At 45.4% G+C, this 20398-nt stretch overlaps 1 non-coding gene across 1 annotated transcript; it reads left to right on the top strand.

Annotated features, from left to right (window-relative positions):
- Nucleotides 1-2260: 2260 nt before the first annotated feature.
- Nucleotides 2261-2335, top strand: Trnas-cga (transfer RNA serine (anticodon CGA)). The gene has a single exon. It is a non-coding gene; the product is annotated as a tRNA-Ser (tRNA).
- Nucleotides 2336-20398: the final 18063 nt, after the last annotated feature.

Below are 20398 nucleotides of genomic sequence, written 5' to 3'. Positions count from 1 at the left end.
TTATCCTCTGTGAATTTGTATTTCTAAACCAGCCGCGCCACCACAGCGTTGGACATTACGTTTGTGTAAACTGAGGATATGAGTGGCGTTGGTGGTGAGCCTAAGAAATTGCTGAGTTCTTGCAAACGTCTGGATTGTGTTGCAGAGGCTTGGAGGTGGGGGGTGAGAGTACAGTACGTCACGTGACATACGTAAACCACTGATCTGCATCTACACTGAACAGCCAAGGAAACTGGTACACGTGCCAAATATAGCGTAGTGCCTCCGCGAGCACCCAGAAGTGCCGCAGTACGACGTGGCATGGCCTACACTAACGTCTGAAGTAGCGCTGGAGGGAAGAGATACCATGAATCCTGCAGGGCTGTCCATAAATCCGTAAGAGTACGAGGGGGTGGAATCTCTCCTGAACAGCATGTTGCAAGGCATCCCAAATCTGCTCAATAATGTTCATGTCTGGGGAGTTTGGTGGCCAGCGGAAGTGTTGAAACTCATAAGAGTGTTCCTGGAGACACTCTGTAGCAATTGTGGACGTATGGAGTGTCGCATTCTCTTGCCGGAATTGCCCAAGTCGGAAGGCACAATGGACATGAAGGGATGCATGTGATCAGACAGGATGATTGCGTATGTTTCACCAGTCAAAGGTGTATCTAGACACATCAGGCGTCCCATATCACTCCTAGTGTACACGCCCCACATCATTACAGAGCCTTCACCAGCTTGAACAGTCCTCTGCTGACATGCAAGGTCCATGGATTCATGAGGTTGTCCCCATACCCGTATACGTCCATCAGCTCGATACAATTTGGAACGAGACTCGTCCAACCAGGCAACATGTTTCCAGTCATCAACAGTCCAATGTCGGTGTTGAAGAGTCCAGGCGAAGCGTAAACCTTTGCGTCATGCAGTCATCAAGGGTACACGAGTGGGCGATCGGCTCCTAAAGCCCATATCGATGATGTTTTGTTGAATGGTTCGCACGCTGACGCATGTTGATGCCCCAGCATTGAAATCTACAGCAATTTGCAGAAGGGTTGCACTTCTGTCACGTTGAATCATTCTCTTCAGTCGTCGTCGGTCCCGTTCTTGCAGGATCTTTTTCCCACCGCAGCGATATCGGAGATGTGATGTTTTACCGGATTCTTGATATTCACGATACATTCGTGAAATGGTCGTACGGAAAAATCCCCGCTTCATCGATACCTCGGAGATGCTGTGTCCCACTGCTCGTGCGCTGACTATAGCACCACGTTCAAACTCACTTAAATCTTGATAACTTGCCGTTGTAGCAGCAGTAACCGATCTATAAACTGCGCCAGACACTTGTCGTCTTACACAGGCGTTGCCGACCGCAGCGCCATATTCTGCCTGTTTACATATTTCTGTATCTGCATACCCATGCCTATACCAGTTTCTCTGGCGCTTCACTGTAAAAGAAATCGCCGCGCGCGATTAGCCGAGCTGTCTAAGGCGCTGCAGTCATGGACTGTGCGGCTCGTCCTGGCCGAGGTTCGAGTCCTCCCTCGGGCATGGGTGTGTGTTTGTCCTTAGGATAATTTAGGGTAAGTAGTGTGTAAGCTTAGGGACTGATGACCTTCGCAGTTAAGTCCCATAAGATTTCACACACTTTTTTTTTTTTGTAAAAGAAATCAGCGCAGCCTAATGACTGAGCCCATGGGGTACTATTGTTGTGTGTCAAAACAAAGTATCGCGCCTCTAAAAAGCTTTGGCCACGTGAGAATCTTGCTGAATGGACAGGCGACAGTTAACAGCATCCCGCCTGATTGAGGAATGAGATTTTCACTCTGCAGCGGAGTGTGAGCTGATATGAAACTTCCTGGCAGATTAAAACTGTGTGCCGGACCGAGACTCGAACTCGGGACCTTTGCCTTTCGTGGGCAAGTGCTCTACCAACTGAGCTACCCAAGCACGACTCACGCCCCGTCCTCACAGCTTTACTTCTGCCAGTACCTCGTCTCCTACCTTCCAAACCTTACAGAAGCTCTCCTGCGAACCTTGCAGACCTAGCACTCCTGAAAGAAAGGATATTGCGGAGACATGGCTTAGCCACAGCCTGGGGGATGTTTCCAGAATGACATTTTCACTCTGTAGCGGAGTGTGCGCTGATATGAAACTTCCTGGCAGATTAAAACTGTGTGCCGGACCGAGACTCGAACTCGGGACCTTTGCCTTTCGTGGGCAAGTGCTCTACCAACTGAGCTACCCAAGCACGACCCACGGCCCGTCCTCACAGCTTTACTTCTGCTTGGATAGCTCAGTTGGTAGAGCAATTGCCCGCGAAAGGCAAAGGTCCCGAGTTCGAGTCTCGGTCCGGCACACAGTTTTAATCTGCCAGGAAGTTTCATCCCGCCTGATTGTTCATGAGGGACAGTCAGATGAAAATCGAATACTCGCCACAACGGGACCATTGTATGGTTCCATTCAAAAGTAATCACCACACGCCTTACACATTTGCCTCACTGGGAGACGACACGATCAGTTCCTGTTTCGTAGAACGCGGTCGGCCGCTGATAGATCCACAATCGCATGCACCCATACACTTTCTCGTCCGAATGAAACTGTCGTCCACCCATATCTGTCTTCAGGCCGCCAAAAACGTGAAAATCAGACAGTGAAAGATCCGGGCTGTATGGGCGATGTTGCGGTGTTTCCCAACCAAATACACTCCTGGAAATGGAAAAAAGAACACATTGACACCGGTGTGTCAGACCCACCATACTTGCTCCAGACACTGCGAGAGGGCTGTACAAGCAATGATCACACGCACGGCACAGCGGACACACCAGGAACCGCGGTGTTGGCCGTCGAATGGCGCTAGCTGCGCAGCATTTGTGCACCGCCGCCGTCAGTGTCAGCCAGTTTGCCGTGGCATACGGAGCTCCATCGCAGTCTTTAACACTGGTAGCATGCCGCGACAGCGTGGACGTGAACCGTATGTGCAGTTGACGGACTTTGAGCGAGGGCGTATAGTGGGCATGCGGGAGGCCGGGTGGACGTACCGCCGAATTGCTCAACACGTGGGGCGTGAGGTCTCCACAGTACATCGATGTTGTCGCCAGTGGTCGGCGGAAGAGGCACGTGCCCGTCGACCTGGGACCGGACCGCAGCGACGCACGGATGCACGCCAAGACCGTAGGATCCTACGCAGTGCCGTAGGGGACCGCACCGCCACTTCCCAGCAAATTAGGGACACTGTTGCTCCTGGGGTATCGGCGAGGACCATTCGCAACCGTCTCCATGAAGCTGGGCTACGGTCCCGCACACCGTTAGGCCGTCTTCCGCTCACGCCCCAACATCGTGCAGCCCGCCTCCAGTGGTGTCGCGACAGGCGTGAATGGAGGGACGAATGGAGACGTGTCGTCTTCAGCGATGAGAGTCGCTTCTGCCTTGGTGCCAATGATGGTCGTATGCGTGTTTGGCGCCGTGCAGGTGAGCGCCACAATCAGGACTGCATACGACCGAGGCACACAGGGCCAACACCCGGCATCATGGTGTGGGGAGCGATCTCCTACACTGGCCGTACACCACTGGTGATCGTCGAGGGGACACTGAATAGTGCACGGTACATCCAAACCGTCATCGAACCCATCGTTCTACCATTCCTAGACCGGCAAGGGAACTTGCTGTTCCAACAGGACAGTGCACGTCCGCATGTATCCCGTGCCACCCAACGTGCTCTAGAAGGTGTAAGTCAACTACCCTGGCCAGCAAGATCTCCGGATCTGTCCCCCATTGAGCATGTTTGGGACTGGATGAAGCGTCGTCTCACGCGGTCTGCACGTCCAGCACGAACGCTGGTCCAACTGAGGCGCCAGGTGGAAATGGCATGGCAAGCCGTTCCACAGGACTACATCCAGCATCTCTACGATCGTCTCCATGGGAGAATAGCAGCCTGCATTGCTGCGAAAGGTGGATATACACTGTACTAGTGCCGACATTGTGGATGCTCTGTGGCCTGTGTCTATGTGCCTGTGGTTCTGTCAGTGTGATCATGTGATGTATCTGACCCCAGGAATGTGTCAATAAAGTTTCCCCTTCCTGGGACAATGAATTCACGGTGTTCTTATTTCAATTTCCAGGAGTGTAGTTGCAGCGTAGCCTTCGTCCAATTGGCGGTGTGGGGGCGGGCGTTATTGTGCAACAGGATTATTCCGTCCGACAGCATTCCTGGGCGTTTTGACTTTATGCCGCGCCGCCGTTTGTGCAAAGTGTCTTCATAGGACTGCGCAGTGTTTCGGTTCCACGCTCGAAGAACTCGACGAGCGTAAGAATCATCCTTTGCACGATGACTCATGCCCCCACACTAGCAATCGGATGAAACCTACGCTTCCGCGATTTGGTTGGGAAACACTGCAACATACTCCCTACTGCCCGAATCTTTCACCGTATGATTCTCACATCTTTGGCGACCTGAAGAAAGACGTTCGTTGACGTCGGTTGCAGTCGGTCGTGGAAGTGCAAGAGTGCGTGCAGTTGTGGATCCACCAGCGGCCGACCTCGTGCTACGAAGTAGGAACTGATCGTGTCGTCTCCCAGTGGGATAAATGTCGTAACGCGTGTGGTGATTACGTTTGAATGGAATCGTTGCAAGGTCCATTTGTGTTGGGTGTTCGGTTTTCATTTGACTGCCCCTTATACTTGTGAATTGAGGACTAAGCGCAAGAGCGTCTATGGCTTAATGGTTAATTATAGATAATTCTGTTTGATTGTTTAACTGTCTAGAAAATGGGACTCATTCAGAGCTTTCTTGTAGTGCTCTTAGCAATCAAATCAAATCAGGAGATTTGATTTGATTGTTATTAGCACTGCAAGAAAACTCAATAAGTCGAGCTGTAAAATACACTACTGGCCATTAAAATTGCTACACCACGAAGATGACGTGCTGTAGACGAGAAATTTAACCGAAAGAAAGAAGATGTTGTGATATGCAAATGATTAGCATTTCAGAGCATTCACACAAGGTTGGCGCCGGTGGCGACACCTACAACGTGCTGACATGAGGAAAGTTTCCAACCGATTTCTCATACACAAACAGTAGTTGACCGGAGTTGCCTGGTGAAACGTTCTTGTGATGCCTCGTGTAAAGAGGAGAAATGCGTACCATCACATTTCCGACTTTGATAAAGGTCGGATTGTAGCCTATCGCGATTACGGTTTATAGTATCGCGAATTTGCTGCTCGCGTTGGTCGAGATCCAATGACTGTTAGCAGAATATGGAATCGGTGGGTTCAGGAGGGTAATACGGAACGCCGTGCTGGATCCCAACGGCCTCGTATCACTAGCAGTCGAGATGACAGGCATCTTATCCGCATGGCTGTAACGCATCGTGCAGCCACGTCTCGATCCCTGAGTCAACAGATGGGGACGTTTGCAACACAACAACCAACTGCACGAAGAGTTCGACGACGTTTGCAGCAGCATGGACTATCAGCTCGGAGACTACGGCTGCAGTTACTCTTGACGCTGCATCACAGACAGGAGCGCCTGCGACGGTGTACTCAACAACGAACCTGGGTGCACGAATGGCAAAATGTCATTTTTTCGGATGAATCCACGTTCTGTTTACAGCATCATGATGGTCGCATCCGTGTTTGGTGACATCGCGGTGAACGCACATTGGAAGCGTGTATTCGTGATCGCCACACTGGCGATTCACCCGGCGTGATGATATGGGGAGCCATTGGTTACACGTCTCGGTCACCTCTTGTTCGCATTGACGGCACTTTGAACAGTGGACGTTACATTTCAGATGTGTTACGACCCGTGGCTCTACCCTTCATTCGATTCCCTGTGAAACCCTACATTCCAGCAGGATAATGCACGACCGCATGTTGCAGCTCCTGTACGTGCCTTTCTGGATACAGAAAATGTTCTACTGCTGACCTGGCCAGCACATTCTCCAGATCTCTCACTAATTGAAAACGTCTGGTCAATGGTGACCGAGCAACTGGCTCGTTACAATGTGTCAGTCACTACACTTGATGAACTGTGGTATCGTGTTGAAGCTGCATGGGCAGCTGTATCTGTACACGCCATCCAAGCTCTGTTTGACTCAATGCCCAGGCGTGTCAAGGCCGTTTTTACGGCCAGAGGTGGTTGTTCTGGGTACTGAATTCGCAGGATCTATGCACCCAAATTTCTTGAAGATGTAATCACATGTCAGTTCTAGTATAATATATTTGTCCAATGAATACCCGTTTATCATCTGCATTTCTTCTTGGTGTAGCAATTTTAATGGCCAGTAGTGTAAAATTAAAACTATCGCAATTCGAAACCCTTGATGTTTTTTTCGGAGAACAACTCAGAAAACGGCAATGAACTTACATTTGGTACAGCAGGACGTTCGTTTGACAGACCTCTTCTTCTGACCTCGGAACAGTGCTTTGCAACGCTGTTGTCTTCTTACCTTTTCACAAAATTCCACACGTTTTACGTCATTCAAGTCCCCTTCCATGGTTTTCTACCATGCCACTGCAACAAGTGTGCAGTTTCAAAAAAATTCACTGTGATCATTAAGCAGCTGTAAACGTTAAAATATACTTTCGTACGTCACGAAATATGCAAATTTGTAACTTAAGGAAAATATAGAATGAGGTAAAAAACGTCACGGGACACCTCCTAATATCATGTCGGACCTCCTTTTGCCCGGTGTAGTAGCAACTCGACGTGCCGTGGCCTCAACAAGTCGCTGGAAGTCCCCTGAACAAGTATTGAGCCATGCTGCCTCTACAGCTGTCCATAGTTGTTAAAGTGTTTCCGGATCAGGAGCCGGCCGCTGTGGTCGAGCGGTCCTAGGCGATTCAGACTGGAACCGAGCTGCTGCTACGGTAGCAGGTTAGAATCCTGCCTCAGGTATGGATGTGTGTGATGTCCTTAGGTTAGTTAGATTTAAGTAGTTCTAAGTCTAGGGGACTCAGATGTTAGGTCCCATAGTGCTTAGAGCCATTTGAACCGGAGCAGAATTTTCTGCACGACATGACCTCTCGATTGTGTCCCATAGATTATCGATGGCATTCATGTCGTGCGGTTTTGGTGGCCAAATCATCCGCTCGAATTGTCTAGAAAGTTCTTCAAACCAGTCGAAAATGGTCGTGGCCTGGTGAGATGACATCGATATTTGGCAACATAGCCATTTCCAGTAAATGGTTCGTTCAGTTGGACCAGAGGACCCATATCATTCCACATAAACACAGCCCACACCATTATGGACTCACCACCAGCCTGCACAGTACCTTGTTCACAACTTGGATCAGTTGCTTTGTGGCGTCTGCCTCACACTCGAACCCTACCATCAGCTCTTACCAACCTAAATCGCAACTTATCTGACCAGTCCACGGTTTTCCAGTTGTCTAGGGTCCAACCGATGTGGTCACGAACACAGGAGAGGCGCTGTAGGCGATTTCGTGCAGTTGCAAAGGCAATCGCGTCGGTCGTCTGTTGTCATAGCCCGTGTTACGTCTGCCACAGACGGCCCCTGCCAGGCAGACTACACTAAAGACACCCCTGTGTACCATATAACATGCACAAGCACTTGCAGGCGCAACCAAGAGGAAAACAATTCTTCAAAATAAACAGAACTTGCTAGAGACTAATGCGAACCTTTTTCTGCAGAGGTCGCCTCACAGACACAGGGAAAGTTGGAGTACTCCGCCGACCTCCAACGGCTTTATAAGGCCAGCGCAGCAGCAGTACAGCCACCTGCGCCACCATCTATGTCCGCCCCAACGCTCCTATTCCCTTCGACTTCCTCTCCCACGTCGATCGTACCTTCTCCTCCTACGTGATCGCCGCCGACCTCAACATCCATAGTCGTTCCGCTGCCCAGTTATGGCAGTGGCATCGGTTCCTCTCCACCCTTCAAGGCGACCTCGTCCCCATCCCCCAGCATACCCGTCCCGAATCCAACTCCACTCCTGATGTTATCCTCTCCTCCCCCAACCTCCTTGGCCGCATCACGGTGGATGTCCTGGAGCCTATTGGTAGCGACCATCTCCCTGTCCTCCTCACCCTTTCAGACGGTCGTCGCCCCCGCCCTGACCCTCATAATGACCCTCCCCCTAAGTATGTCCACGACTATTCCCGTGCCGACTGGAATACCTACCGGGATACCCTTTCCACCCAGGTCGATAGCCACCACTTCACCTACCACCACCCTGACGATGTCACCCATGCCGCCTCCTTTCTCCAGCAGACCTTGTCTGAGGCCGTGGCGGCCCACGTCCCTACTGTCGCCATCCACCCCCACCGTCCTACCTTACCCCCACAGGCCGTCCTCCTCCTCCGTGAATCCCGTCGTCTCTACCGTGCTTTCCTCCGCACGCGTGACCCGGACACACTACGACGCCACCGGCAACTCCAGCGACACATTCGTAATTTGCTCGCGGCTAAGAAATGCCGGGACTGGCGACAGACATGCACCCGTTTAAATGCTACCCTACCTATCAACTCGTCCAAGTTCTGGTCAGCCTTCCGTCACCTTACCGGAACTAAACCCTCCCCCTATTATCCTCTTCTCCATGATGATCACCCTTTCCCTGACTCCCTTAGTAAGGCCAATCACTTTGCCTCCTACCTCTCCGATGTATTTTCCATCCCCGATGATCCCCAGTTCGATTACTCCCTCTTCCCGGATGTCCACGATCGAACTGACACCTCTGTCCCTCCCCTCGCTCCTGGTTTCCAGTACTTGGACAACATTACACACACGGAACTCAATGCCCCTATCACTACACAGGATCTCATTGATACACTCCGCACAAAACGCAACACCGCTCCTGGTCATGATCGTGCCACCTACCGTCACCTTCGTGAAGCTCCTGTCTCTTTCCTCACCACCCTGGCTAGGCTCTACAATGTAGTCCTGTCCACCGGTTACTACCCCGACCTGTGGAAAACCTCCCGTATCCTCATGTTCCTTAAACCTGGCAAACCGCCGTCCGCTGTCTCCTCCTACCGTCCCATCAGCCTTACCTCGGTTTTCAGCAAGGTCCTGGAATCTATCCTCACCCGACGCATCCCCCAGCATCTCCGCCAGCACCGCCTCCTTCCCGTTACCCAGTGTGGCTTTCGGCCGTCCTTTTCTTCCGACGACCTTCTCCTTCACCTCACTCATCTCCTTTCCGAACAGCTTAATTCCCGTCGCTCCGCAATCTTCCTCTCCCTGGACCTCGAACGTGCCTATGACCGCGTATGGCATTCCGGCCTCCTCTTCAAGCTCCAAACCTTCGCCCTTCCCATTAACTACGTCAGTCTGATCGGCTCCTTTCTCTCCCGCCGTCCTTCCTATGTCACTGTCCATAACACAGATTCCTACACCTTTTTCCCCTCTGCCGGTGTGCCCCAAGGCTCCGTCCTCTCCCCTCTTCTGTACCTTTTGTACACGGCGGACATGGCGCAACCGTCATCACCCCTCCACCTTCTCCAGTTTGCCGATGACACCGCCTTCCTTGCCCTTGCCCCCACCCTGCAGCGCTCCCAACACCTTCTCCAATCCCATCTTGACCGGTTCACCGCTTGGTGCAACCAGTGGTTGCTCAAGGTCAATCCCTCCAAAACCCAGACGATCATTGTAGGCAAAACCACCCCTTCCTTCCGCCTCCTTGATTTCTATCTCACCATCTATGGCCGTCCTATCGCCCTCACTCCCACCCTTAAGTACCTTGGCGTCACCCTCGACCGTCGCCTATCCTGGACTCCCCATCTCCGGACAATCCAAGCCAAGGCACGCTCCCGCCTCAGTCTACTCAAGCTCCTCTCCGGCCGTACGTGGGGTCTGGACCCCTCCACCATCCTCCACACCTATAAATCCCTCATCCGCCCTATCCTTTGTTATGCCCATCCGGCTTGGATCTCCGCCCCCCTACCTTTTACAAATCCCTCCAAATCCTTGAACGCCATGCTCTCCGCCTCGCCTATCACATCCGTCTCCCCTCCCCCACATGGATCCTCTACGATCTCATCCCCTTCCCCCACCTTCTCCTCTTCCTTGAAAGGATACGGATCCTGTACACCTCCCGTAAACTCGACCCTCCTCACCCGCTCGTCTCCCCGATCCTCACCCACCCCCGCCTGCTGCCGCACCTGTATTCCCATGTCCCACCCGGTCTCCATCTCTCAACCCTCCTTACCCTCTCCCAAGGTGGCTTCCGCCAGCTCCCCCTCCCTGATAATGTCCTCCTCCCCTGCATCTACCCCTCCTATCAACTTTGATCCTCCCCCCCCCACCTCCTGTGTCCTTTCCTTTAGGCACCCTCCCTCCCCCCTTCCCTTCCCTTCTCTTTCCTTTCCCCCCTCCCTCCTACCCTCTCCCCCGGGCTTCCCCTCCCCCTTCCTCCCTCCCCCTCTCTCCTTTGCCCATGGCATCTCTGTTCTCCCCTCTCCCATTTCCCCTTCCTCCTCCTCCACCTCCTCTCTTGGCAGGTCCCCGAACTCGTACACGCTCAGTGAACATTCGCGCGCCGGAGATCATCGCCATCAGTGTTTAGTGTGTGTGCATCGTTTTGTGTTTCGTGCAGTTACAACTCAACTGTTCACATGTGCCGTCGCCGTTCTCCGTGTTTTGTGCGCCGTGTCTCCAAGTGTTAGTGGTTTTTTTCGTCCAACGTGAACGGCCTCTTGTTTCTTGTTTTTTTTGTATCTCCATTTTTTTGCCCGCCGTTTTTTTTTTTTTGTATTGTATATATCACCTCTCTGTCATGTTTATTGTTCCACTTAAGGCTGAAGAGCAGCGTACTCTGCTGCTGACAGCCCGCCTGTACAGGTGTTTAAAATAACAATAAAGGAAAAAAAAATACAGCCAGTTCCTCGCTGAGCTAGGACCAGCTCCGACGGACCTCACCGATGCTCTTGATGAATAGTCGTCTACATGTTATTTGTTTTCTTTGTGTGTATATAGAGATTGTTCGAGAAGTGTAGTTCAGTTTCAATAAACGACATTATACTGAGTGTTCTACAATACTGAGTATTCTTCACTCTGTTAACGCCAAAACGGATAGGTTCGTAGTACGTCTCACATTGATTTCTGCGGTTATTTCACACAGTGTTGCTCATCTGTTAGCACTGATGACTTTGTGCAAACGTCGCTGCTCTCGGTCACTAAGTGAAGGCAGTCGGCCACTGCGTTGTCCGTGGTGAGAGGTAATGTCTGAAATGTGATACTCTCGGTACACGCTTCACACGGTGGATCTCGGAATTTTGAATTCCTTAACGATTTCCACACTGGTATATCCCATGCGTTTAGCTCCAACTACCATTCCGCGTTAAAAATCTACTAATTGGCGTCGTGCGGCTATAATCACGTCTCAAACCTTTCCACGTAAATCAAAGGAATAAAAACGACAGCTCCACGAATGCACTACCCATTTATACATTGTACGCGTGATACTTATGTGCATATCGCTGGTAACAGACGTCGTGTCGCACCCTTTAGTATTACCTGCTAAAGTTTCTTATGATTAGATTAGATTAGATTTACTTTCATTGCAATTGATCCATAGTGAGGGGGTCCTCCAGGATGTAGAACATGTCAGAACATGCTGGCATATCATCCTTAGATTTACTTCTAAAACGGAGTTTTGGTAGATTGTATGTGGCCAAAGGATACTGTTGGCGTTAGTATTGGGATAAGGAGCACGACTTTTAGTGAAATAAAACATGAAGTTACGATATTGGATCCTGTTCACAAAAAAAAACCTTTTGGTTGGAGAGGGCAATGGGCAAGTTTTATTCATTAATCTCACCGTCCATCAATCAATTATCTCGTTCCGGCGAAGTTAATGGAAGTAGGTGGGGGTTCTTCATGTATGATGAACTAAGCGAACGAGTGAGTGACCCAGATAACAGCAGGTAAAATTGATGAGTTAGAAAGGGCGCTCATCACGAATATCTTACACCAGGAAGGATGAGCCAAACGAGACTCTCCAAAGGCGATGAAAGATTCATTTGTCTTACACACGCCTAGCCCGTGTTGTGCACGAGGCGTAGAACAGGAACCCTAGCTGCCGAGAGTCATTAATGTTTCAAGCAGGAGCCTGGAATACTTTAATAACACATCAGCCAACGAACATCCCATGACCGCTGTGAGCCAAATGAGACGCCACTGACGCAGTTCTGGGAGCGTGGGAAGAAAGAAGGAAATATTAATGCATGAATGCTTAAGTGTCCAATCGATTCATTTAATGGCTCGTACTATTCCGCTGTTTACTGAGAACACCAGTCGATTAGCCTAATGTAAAGCAGATTTTTAAAAACAGATATCCTTGTGATGCTTAAAACTGGAAAGAAATGGCATGCGCTTAAGAAGAAAAGCATCTCTCCATGACTCAGCAGGAGTCACTTAAATGGAGTCGATCCTCTTTGTACTCTAAACCTTGCAAATTACAGACTCAACTGAACTGGCATATTCCGTCATCCTAGTTTAGTGTGTAAGACGCAGACAACGCGGTCTATAAAAACATAGAGACGGATTATGTCTTGCAGTACGTGAACTAAAGAAGCAAGAGCGCAGTACGTTGTCATAGCCGCTAGTGCTCATAGTAAACAGAGGCAGTGGCGTATAGGTTCCATTTATGATGTGGGGGAGTGGAATATTACATAGCTTTCATATTACGTGTTGTAATAACAATAGTATTTGCTATAATAGGTATTGGTGAGTAACAAATGAATGAAAGAAGCGTTGGTCAACAATAAATTCAATATTTATTTTTATTTATTCGTTCGACATTTACAGGGCTAAAATTAATAATAGAGATTACATCATAAAATAAGAAGCATTCAGCATTACACAATACAAAATTTTATACAATAAGAGCCGGCCGTTGTGGCCGAGCGGTTCTAAGCGCATCAGTCTGGAACTGCGCTGCTGCTACGGTCGCAGGTTCGAATCCTGCCTCGGGCATGGATGTGTGTGATGTCCTTAGTTTAGTTAGGTTTAAGTAGTTCTAGGTCTAGGGGAATGATGACCTAAGCAGTTTGGTCGCATAGTTCTTAGAGCCATTTGAACCATCTTTTTTATACAGTAAGACTTACTTTTTAAGCCAGTCAGTGGCATTGTCCGTGAGTTTATGTACCTCCTCAGGTTCACCTTAAAGCCATGTATAGTACACTCCATAACTTGGTCCACGGACTGGTTGAGTCCACTCTCGAACTAAGGATAGTTCGAGGGAGAGACCCTGTGTTATCATCTTCCGACACCTGTCCACATAACTTTTAGGGAAGTAAATAGTCTTCTCGAGAGGTTGCATGGGGGCGTAATTAAAATGCAGTAATTTTAGTAGCTGTGTAACCGGTTACGAAGTCTTGTAACCGGTTGGCCCTGACTAGTATTAGCACGCAATCTGACTGCATAAAATAAAAATAAATAATGACAAGGAATTTCCATTAACACAATTGATTAATTAAGTCCCCTGCAACTATAAAAACTACGAAACAACAAAGCACAAGTGTAACTGTTCTGTGTGTGGTAGTGTGACTCAACGTACAGGTATCTGGCTCGGTTCTTCTTCAATACGACAAGGTATTTTAAACACCATTTACAATGAACTAATTGAAAAACCAGAAATACTATAATTGCACATAGAAACCATAATTACAAGTCTAATACATGAATACGAGCCAGAAACTTTGTTGACTGAACCTGTGACCAAGAGGCATTGTCATTAAAGAAATCTGTAATACTTTTTTTTTACCTCAGTATATATTGACGAAAAATACACTGTGATAATTGCAACATCTTCCATCTATACATTAAACCAACCGAACAACATCTACTCTCTCGCGCAACAGAACAAGAACTGCACTCGACATCCTCTGAACTACTACTGCCCTCGACAAGCTCTGAACTACCACTGCACCAGTGGAGGAGGAGGAATAATAATCTTTGGATCAATCTCTGGCGCTGTGACTCAGTGTAGCCACCTTTCATATGCCCCTCCTCTACAGGTTAGAATTTGGTGGTATTTTTGCCAGCATTGGTGGTGAAAATACCACCAAATTCGTCCAAAAACACAGACAAAAATAAAAGATGATATTAATAAGTAAATATTACATAACTAAATAAATTCTGGCTTTGCACTGACCCTTACATAACCTTATATATAAAAATACAGTAAGGAATACAAATACTTGCATACATGTGATTTTACGTAATAGTTTACGCAAGTATCATTTCTCAGAGTAGTTAAACAGTTCAATCAATGGCACTAGCAATGACGAATAGGTGCAGATAAGAGTCTCATAACATTTCTTAAACAGTAAATACACAATAAATCAGTTTACACAAATATTCACATAAAATCTTTTCAGTAGTTCAATAAACAAGCATCACTCCTCAGAGTAGTTGACAGTTCCAACAGTAGCACCCAGCAATGCTCAACAGGTGCAAATAGCAGTCCCATAACATTTCATAAACAGTAAATACACAATAAATCAGTTTACACAAATATTCACATAAAATCTTTTCAATAGTTCAATAAACAAGTAGCACTCCTCAGAGTAGTTGACAATTTCAACAGTGGCACCCATCAATGGTCAACAGGTGCAAATAGAAGCAAGTGACAACTCAACAGTGGTTGAGCAGTTCCAACAGTGGCACCCAGCAATGTTGAGCAGGTGCAGACAGCAACAAGTGACATCATGTCAGTAGCAGCAGTTCCAACAGTGGCACTCAGCGATGTTGAACAGGTGCAGACAGCAACAAGTGACATCATTTCAGTAGCAGCAGTTCCAACAGTGGCATCCAGCAATGGCGAGCAGGTGCAGACACCAGCAAGTGACATCACATCAATGGTTGAGCAGTTCCAACAGTGGCACCCGGCAATGTTGAACAAGCGCAGGTAACATTCCATAAAATTCACCAGCAATAATTACACAGTTCATCATAGTTCCTCAATAGAAATTAAACATTTCCAAGTGGCATCCACCAATATCGAAAAAGTGCAGGTAACAGTCCATAATATTCACCAGCAATAATTACACAGTTCATCAGAGTTCCTCAGCAGAAATTAAAATCTCCAAGTGGCACCCATCAGTGATAATAGGTGTAAGCACGAACAACAGTTTGAATGCACACACAATTGCTTTTACAAAATTCTTATCAATGCTCTTACACTAAACTTACAAATTATAATAAACATACAAATGATATCAGATAAGTGTCATATTAAATATTACAAATACACAAATATCAGTAAACCTATAATATTTATGGGTGTCAGTGCAAGCCACAACAAACAAGTGAAATAGTATTTAGGAGGTAGGTCGGTACCAATTATTTGGGATTAGGAAAGGAAAACACACAAAACACACTCACTCATCTTTTATCCACATATGAAGTACTATTGTGTAACTGAATAGTGTTAACTGTGTAAATGCAACTCTGTCAAAATTTGATGTTCAACATGTGTATCAGATAGTAGTGGTAGCAGTGTATAATAGTCAATAATAGTTAGTCAACGTCATAGTCATAATGTCAAGACCAATGTTTGCCAAGCCAAATCAAAATGTACGGTTGCTGAACAACTGTCAGTGTGCCAAGATATGCAAATACTTCCTCTCTCCAAAAAAAAGTATATACTGCTTATTGATTTAACAAAGTGTGTGTGTAGACAATCTTCCTTCCACTGGAGTGTACTAGTCTGCCATCTTCATCCTTCTTGTTCCATATAAACCAATAAAAAAAAATATGCTCCTCACTTAACTTTACCTCTTATCCACCAAAATCCAATAATCATCAGCATCACATAATCTCAAGACTTCAATAATACCTCTTCAATACGTCGATACATATAAACCTTATCACCAATATCATTTACCTTACCTCTTATCCACCAAAACTCCAATAATCATCAACATCACACAATCTCAATACTTCAATAATACCTCTTCAATACGTCGATACATATAAACCTTATCACCAATATCATTTCATTTCCATAACAACTCCTTCCTCTAGTCAGTCTCCTCGAACAAGTACAGATAAAATCCTAATGCAAACTTCAGTTCATCATCCCACACAATCCGAAGACACAGTGTCCACACACAACCTCTGTGTAATCCACCTGAGCCAAATCTTCTACTCATTATGAATTATAAAATACATTTTGGTTACCTTATCCATTATAAAATAATGAAATGCATACATGACCTCTAACAGCCTTCAGTTTGAATAACTTTCAGTAAGTAGGTGCGAGTACGCAGTATGAATGATCACATAAGACTTTGAATGAATAAACCGTAATATTTCACAGTGTGTACACCACTTCAAGAATCATGACAAAACAGAAGCAAACATGTGGAGTACTTTTTGTGTCATGTGTCACTTGCTATTTCATTGCTCACGAAGAATGCAGTATTCAAACTGTCAATGATCTAAAGCTAGTGTTAGTATTTCATGTCGTCAGCTTCCTTGCTATTATAATGAATTATAACAGCTTCCATAAAACCTCCAGTTCATGTGACTTCAATGAAGTTTCTTGTACCCATGTAGTTTGTAGAATTATAGCAGTTCATTTTCTTATCTTAAAATGTAAAGCACTGAGCGTAAGCAAAACATGCAGTACCGAGTAAATATACCAGTAGAGAACAGAATGTCAACAAGGGATGCAACACAATCCCTACAACGAGGCTCTGCCAAGCGAACAATCTATAATTAATACCATAGTGTAACTTAAACTCTATGTTCGTACACAGTATATAAGTATTTCGCTACACTAAATTAAAGAGTAGTTATGACAACAAAACAGAAATGTGTAAATATGCAATCCATACGCAAAGCAGCAAGTACATATCTTGCATAATAAATAGGTCATTAGCATCATATCAGCATAAGCAATTAAATGTTCATATGTAATCTTAATAAGTAAACATGAAGGCGCAAGCAGATAAATCACAAAGTATAACTTACATACATAACCATATCAGCACAACTAATCAGGTGACAATTATAATTTAAATAAATAGGCACAGCAGGCACATAATAAAAAAAATATGACATCAGTGAAAAAGCAGAGCAGCCAAGCGATGCATAATATACACAAGTAACAACCCTGTTCATTAATGAAACATTATCAAAATCAGCAAATGTACGCAAGCATGTCGCTTCACAAGTAAATTCAAAGAACATTAAATTTAGCACAAAGTATAAATCACGTAATCGCGAGCAGCAAATTACGTCTAAAGTACATACGTAAGTCGAAATATGTTACCTGAAAAATAAACTCAATTAATAGTTACCTTTTTAGTTTATTACTTTCTTCTTCGAAATTACATTCTTCCTGAAATTTTCTCGATAGCAAGTCCTCTTAACGTCGGACACGCACAGAATTTACCTGAAGTTCTTAAAGATTTTATACAACTGTATCCTGGAAAAACGGAACGTTAATAACGTAAGTTATCAAGTCACTATAGCTTTATACTGAATTTAATCGGAGAAATTAGACTGTGTATTTGTCTACGGCTGCCAGTGCATTCGCACTGAGCGCTCGATCAGCTGTACGTAAGCGTGACGTAGGAAGTAATTGTTTGCGGTCAACGGCTACCTTGTGCGGCGCGCGGACTGACTGTCGCTTTGTGCATGTGCTGCCGCTAGAATACGGCGCGGTGTCCCTGTATTCTCTGCGTGTTTACGTGTAACTGTTAATTTCTCAAAAGTATGTCATTCCACAAAAATTTTAACGTTCGATATATGATGTACTCCCTTAGAGCGCCATGATTTAAGAGTTTCGACTTCGACAGTGTTATCATGAATAATTTTGCGAACTCTAAATGGACCGTTATAAAGCAGAAAAAATTTGCGACACAAGCCTTTTCATTTGTGAGACAAACGATGAGACTTAATTAACACCTTTTGACCAACTGACAAAGTTTTTAAACGACCAGGGCGTTTAGCTGATTTCTCTCTTCTAGCAGCCGCAGATGCAATATTTTGCAGAGCCAGGTTGACAACTTCAGAATGCCGCAGTTTCCGTGTAGGCGGAAAAGGAACGATTTCAGAAATGGGATTTGTCGGTGCTTTATTTTTTAATATCAGTATAGGTGGTAAAGAAGTTGAATCATTAGGGAGTTCATTCAGAATGTTTTGAAAAATATGAAGATACTGATCCCACGTTCTGTGATTATGATGACAATAAAGACGACACAATTTATTGATTTCCTTCGTCCATCTCTCTGAAGCGTTAGATTGAGGGTGAAAAAGTGAAATGAAAATTGGTTTAATCTTACGACGCCGTAGAGTATGAAGCCAAATTTTAGAGCGAAACTGTAATCCATTATCTGATATAACTTTATCAACATGACCCACTTCTTTAAGAAAATGTTTGATGAAAGCATTGGATACTGAACGAGCTCTTGCTTTGCGCATAGGTGTAAAACACACATATTTTGATGTCAATTCCACTACTACCAAAATGTACGCAAAACCATTAGTAGAACGAACCACTGGACCGAACAAATCGACTGCAGCCATCTCCTTTAATTTCGCTGGAATGATAGGAAACAATGGTGCTCTGTAAGAAATAGTTGGCAGCTTAGCCTTTTGACATAATTTGCATTTGGCAAGAACAAATGGAATACGTTTTTCCATATTACTGAAGTAGCAATTTTCTCGTAATTTATGAAAGCATTTTCTGGGACCAAAGTGTGCATAACTGAAATTTGTATACCAAATCAATTTATTAACCCACTCATCAGGAATGCAAACTAACCAAACAGAGTTGTCAATCGATTTTCGTTTAAAAAGAATATCATTGCGAACTAAATAATACTGTCTAATCGCTACGCTTTCCTTTGTCATAAGGCTGGTATCTATTGTCCTGTCTGTTTCGTCTGTCATTTCCAAAATTATCGTTATAACGTCCGTTCCGATCATTATCCCTATTCTCTGAAAATCTATTGTGATTACCGTTACTGAAAAAATTACAAGAAGTTCCATCGTCGTTGTCATACTCAAGTTCTTGTAGCAAAGTCTTAAAAGTTTCAATGTCGTCTTTACATCTTCCGGCTAAAGCAATGTGTCTTATCGATTGTGGCAGCTTAGTCAAACAAATGCGAATTAATTCAGTCGGGCTATAAGGGTTGGAAAGGAATTGATTCTTTCGAGTCATGTCTTCAAAGTATTCTGCCGGCGTGCGGAACTCAGACTGTTTAAAATTACGCTGCATAATAAGACTATGTTTGACTCTGTCTTGCATGTTTTCGGACCTATATGCCGATAGAAATGCATGATAAAAATCATTTAAATTATTACAATCTCTAATAAGTGCACGCATACGCGTCGCCGGTTAGTTTTTCATCAATATCCTGAAAACTGTCACTTTTGGGTAAAATAGTCATATCCGGTTATTCTTTACTGACTCCTTTTCTATATAGATTGATAGTTGAAGAGTTGTTTTGATAGATACAAAGAATAGTAAAAGAGTAGGCAGCAGTGCAGAAAACTAAAAGGGAAATAGCACCACTACAGCTCGGGGCCCTGTGCACGCTACGGCACATATTCACTTTGTGTAATGAATCCCCTGAGGACTTAAATAGCCACACATAAATTCCAGTTCGTGACTTAGTGGCCAATTTGGCGGGAGTGCGTACATAAATTGATCTAACCATGAACATGGATGTATGTCGTTATTAGAATTGCGAAAGATCTTAAATTTCCGAACAGTTAAAAATTGTTTATAGTCAAAGTTTTCGCCTCGTGGCGACAAAGACCTACCGCGTCTGGTCCAGTCCGAATGTCGATTATTGTCAAGTCCGCGCGCCTGTTGCGCGCCTGATGCGCGCCTGTTGCATCTCGTAGATTTCTTTTCCTACGATTTCGCTTTCAATTTGTTTAACTTGCTTCGTAACGCCTCAAATTCCCTGTTAACGCGTTCATTAAATTTTCCCTAATTTTCAACATGTTTATTTATATTCTGGTACTCTTCTGTTTCTGCAAATGGCAATGGAGCTGTATCATCCGAATCTCTGTCCCCATTTAAACTAAGACTTGTCAATTAATCTGAAATCTCCTCAACTCTTTCCGATAAGTCACCTATTTGTTCTTTCTGTTTATTTACGTCTTCCGTAAGTGTCGCTACTCGGGTTTCAGTATTGACACATTTAGTAGTTAACTGTTCATATTGTTATGTTAGGTTATTTATTCTGTCATTTGGTACGAATTCCTTGATTCTTTCAAATATTTCTTCCTTTTCGTGTGCACTAAGACTTGTCAATTAATCTGAAATCTCCTCAACTCTTTCCGATAAGTCACCTATTTGTTCTTTCTGTTTATTTACGTCTTCCGTAAGTGTCGCTACTCGGGTTTCAGTATTGACACATTTAGTAGTTAACTGTTCATATTGTTATGTTAGGTTATTTATTCTGTCATTTGGTACGAATTCCTTGATTCTT

The sequence above is a fragment of the Schistocerca cancellata genome, chromosome 3, assembly GCF_023864275.1.
Source record: "Schistocerca cancellata isolate TAMUIC-IGC-003103 chromosome 3, iqSchCanc2.1, whole genome shotgun sequence".
Lineage (NCBI taxonomy): Eukaryota > Metazoa > Arthropoda > Insecta > Orthoptera > Acrididae > Schistocerca > Schistocerca cancellata.
Note: the sequence above shows the minus strand (reverse complement) of the source record. Positions and strands in the feature narration are given on the sequence as shown.